The following is a 4,747-nucleotide window of genomic DNA, read 5'->3' on the forward strand; positions in this document are numbered from 1 at the left end:
TAGAGCTCCAAGGAGATTATGTTGAAAAATAAAAAAAAAATTACCCAAAAAAAATTGTTTTTATACTTCATTCTAAGGACTTATTGAACTACCCTCGTATCTACGATGCGGAGACAGAAGGATTTTTTTATGAAACTTTAGGGAAGTGTTTTTGACTTCCTAAATAAAGTTCTCATTGCTATATTGGAACTTCGTGCGAACAACTTTCTTCGATATGCCCTAATGTGCTATGATTTTCATGAAATTCGCAAAATTCGCTGAAACTTTTTTAATGATTCGGAATAAAATTAGAAGATATTTTAAAATATCTATTTATACTTACGAAAAAAAAAAATTCAGTATCCTTGAAGTTTTTTATATTCACTCTTAATATCGAAAGGCCAAAGTTTTTACATAATGTCGATCAGAGAAAGGACTATTTATTGCAAGCTATCAACAATCATCTATTATTTAAATTTTGCTTTTAAATGCCATAACGATAGAAAATTTTAGAATATTCTTAAGCGAAATAGCCTTGTATGGAATATATATCAATGAAATCGCATTAAACAATTGGCTTTTTCTGAAAAGGCTTGAATTTAGAATCTATTTACACTTTAGAACAATAAAAATATTAAAAAGGAATTATTTATGTTTGTTAAGTCTATTTACGTTAAATAGGATACATATTGAGTTTTTTTATTTAAATTTTTGAGAAAAAAACTTGCGTTGAATAAATATATTGAAACAAAAATGGATAAATGTACTCAATAAGTTATCTTAAAAATTTAATGTTGATCATTTCTAAAAAAAAACTTTCAAATCTGTTCACAATTGCGATCTATAGAGTATTTTGAATTGTAAATTCACGAGCCAACCCACTGCGCTGCAGGAAAAGTAAACCCAAAAGGTTTTATTTTTACTCCGGACTGTGTCTGACCTGTCAAACACTTCGCGATCTGACTAGGCAGAGTCCGAAATGAAAGTGCTACTTCGGACTTTGCCTGACACCGCTCAGTCAATTCGCGGAGGGACTAGGCAGAGTGCGGTGTGACGGCACATCGGACTTTGCCTGTAAAATATATATAGGACATCACATTTTCTGCCCTATCGAGGTGCTGCCCTCACCTTACTACGAAATCAAATTCTGGTTTTCTCATTCTTCGTCAAATATGACGGTAAGGCAGTAGAAAGATGTTTTGAGGTTAGAAAGGTTGACATGTATCGCTACATATAAACACGGAACTAGCGAATAAATAATAAATTAAATATGAATAGCACAATGACTAGATGCACAAAAAATACATATTTGGAATAAATAATGTAGAAAATTATATGATATGATCGTAAGAAATAAACTGAATTTTCAGTGTAATACTCTGAAAAAGTTAATTATGTTTATACTTAATAAAACCTTAATTATTATGATTCCTAATATTTTCATGTTTCTACTAATGAGAAATATGATTTTTTAAATTATAATGTTTTGTACTTTGAAGTTTAATTTTCATTAGTATACTGAACCGAAATTTGAGTACATTTAATAATATACACAATTTTTTGGAATTCTGAAACTTGAGGCAGGTTTTTTGTACGTAGGCTTTTTTTAAAAGTACAAAAATGTCCTTGAAAAGCGATTTTTTAATTTAGAAAGAAGAAACGTTAAGATAAATTAGTGCTTAACAAATTTTTCTTTGATAAATATATATTCTTAAATTAAAATAATCAAATATTTATACCAATGAAAAGCTTTTGTAATGTTTCAAGCTTAAATAAATTATTCTTTAAATTCAAAATTACCACAATTGAAAACATTCATATATTTCTTGATATTAAATTTTTGTTGAAAGTGCTCATAGTATATTTTTTTAAGTGCAAAAAATGTTCTCAAAAATTGAATGGTTAATTAACAAAACAAAAAACTTCGAGATTAATTAGTGCTGATCTAAATCCTGCAAAATTTGATTGGGAAATGTTATTAGGCTCGAAGAAAATTAAGGGAGAAATTTTTTTCCGTTGATGCCAACGTGTTGTTACATTAATTTGTTTATGCAATTTTGATAGAATTATTGATTTATTATTATTTATTTTAATTATATTAATATATATGTATTATTTACATTTATATATTTATTATTATTGATTCATTATTTAAATAAATCAGATTTATTAAAAATAAATTTATTAAATTCTTCAATTGTTTAATTAAGGAATATTCCAGTTATGCTATTTTATAATTATGAAATCTTATTATTTGGGAATTTTAAAATTCGGTAATATTATAAATGCTTCAGAAATTTTTCTATTCGGGAATTTAATTTTTAAATTTTATTATGCCGGATTTACACAGTGTCAAGAATATTATTTTTCGAGATTTTCAGTCGTCCCTAGAAGTAAAAAAAAAAATTGACAATTTCACACAATTCGGCATTATACAACAAATTCCAAATTTTGAAAATTTGCTGTAATTTTAATTTCGACTCCTGGATCTTGCCGATTTTCTTACTGTATTTATTAAAACAAAATTTATTATAAAAGTATTTTTTTAACCACAAGCTTAAAAGTATTAAAAGTTAAATTATTTTAATTTAAAATATTTTATAAATCCTGAAAAATCTTGTTCTTAATCTTACACAATATAAGTATTTCCTTAAAATATTCCAGATTCGTTTTTAAATAATTTTTTAAAACCTTTTATATTTTCAACTTATTCGAGTTTTTTCTAGAAAAGTTAAAAGTTTAGTTTTTTGTTTAGTTTTGAATATTTGATTTCTAGTTAGGAATCTTAATTGAACAGTGCAATATTTCTAAATATTAAGTCATTGTTCTTTTTCTTTAGACATTTTCAAATTTGAGACTAAAACAATATTTTCAATTCGAATGAAAGCGTATTCATAGGAATACAAATTCTTAATTTTTCTGAATTCAACGCTTATTACCGGGAAGTATCAAAAATAACAAAAAGACTGAAGACTGTGGAGTAAGACAAATTCGGAAGATCGCTCTCGAAGATTAGTAAGTGACCTGGCGTTGGACCGAGTGCAGCCGAGCGTAAACAATGTCTGCCGACCAGTGACGTAACTACAACCGCGTAGACCTCACCGCAGATATGTTTAGGAGGCCCCTCTTATAAAATTAACAAGCAAACAGCGTATAAGTGTAGCTGAAATCCATTAAAAAAAATGTGCCCGCCAAGCGGAAAACTGTCCAGTACAGGGCTCGCCACTTCAAGCAGGTGCTGGCTACCACGACAAGTGTATGACTGCCACCAAGTTTTCCTGTCATTTTTTTATTCGTTTTCTAGGAATCGAGCGAAGGGTTACGGTCACGGAAAATTTCGTCTTGTCGTCATTCACGCTGAGGGGTCTGAACTTTTGTACTCGAATTTATAATACAATTAATTTCCAATTTCATTTTTATTTTACAAAGTGATTTAAATTTGTCTGCAAATTAAGCCTCAAATTAAAGCTTTAAAAAGGTGGAAAATTTTGAGAGTTTTTAATTAAAATTCAGAGAGAATAAAGAAAAACGTCGGCCGCCAAAATCCCTTCTTCTTTATTTTGAAGAGTATAAACTCTTCTCTATGATGACCGTGAAGGGCTAGGAACTAGTCGAACGACAAGATGTATTAGGGCCAGTTTGACCTAGTCTCTTGGCTGCCACTAGCAGCCAATGCAGTCAATGGCTCCGTTCTGGTAAGTCCTGGTCTAGTCTTAAGGAATTTCCCGAGGGAATACCAAAATAAAAATAATTTTTTAGCAAAAAAATATGAATTTTGAACAAAATGTAAAAGTTCATAATAACCATTGTTATAAACAATTCTTGTGTCAAAATATATCAAATATGAGATTTTTTAAAATTATAATTTCCTTTAATCGTCAGAACGGCTTTACTTATTCCTGAAAATAACAAATATTTAATAATAATTTATAAAATAACACTTTGCAAAATTTATAAACAAATTAGATAAAAAAATTCAAAATTTTGGATAAAAAACTCAATTTCAATATTTTGCTACAAGAATGGTTTACAACAACAGTTATTATCAGCTTTTCATTTAGTGTTATAATCAGTCATTAAAGCGTAAAAAATGATTATGTACAAAAGTTCAGTTTCTCCATACTTTGAGTGACAAAATTATTAATAAAAAATAGGGGAGACAAAACTTCCGAGCGCCAACCTCTTTAAAATTTATGTACTTTAATTTAAAACATAAAAATTAAAAATCGGACAAAAATTGAAGGCACTGAAAATTTTTTAACGAAAGAAGTGCATTTCTTCCCACTGTGCGCGTTTTGGAAGCGACCTCTATGGTAGGGCACAACAGAGTTCATACCCTATATTGCGTTTAAACGTCCTCTGTAACATAATGCAGAAGCCGCCGGTTGAGAGCCGCCCAGCTTCGAGAGCGAGTCCAGCGCTAAACAATAGAAAAGGGTCGCCGAAAGATCAAGCAGGCTGCGGTACCCTCAGATCGCCTTAAGCCAAAAATTAATGGTATAAACGTTGCCATAAAGCTTTAAGCAGAATATACCACTCCTCATAATAATAGAGTATTAAGTTTAATTTATAAAATGCGGTTTTAAAATATTTTTGGAAAAAGAATTTTTTAAACAAATTAGATTTGTTCAAATAATTAAAAAATGGTTAATATATTGTTTCAAATTTATATAATTCAAATAAATAATTATTTATAAATGCACAATAATATATTACATTGAAATTAAAATATAATACTGCCACTGGCCGTAAGAGGCCCCCTCAGAGA

Source organism: Belonocnema kinseyi, chromosome 7 (genome assembly GCF_010883055.1).
Source record: "Belonocnema kinseyi isolate 2016_QV_RU_SX_M_011 chromosome 7, B_treatae_v1, whole genome shotgun sequence".
Classification (NCBI taxonomy): domain Eukaryota; kingdom Metazoa; phylum Arthropoda; class Insecta; order Hymenoptera; family Cynipidae; genus Belonocnema; species Belonocnema kinseyi.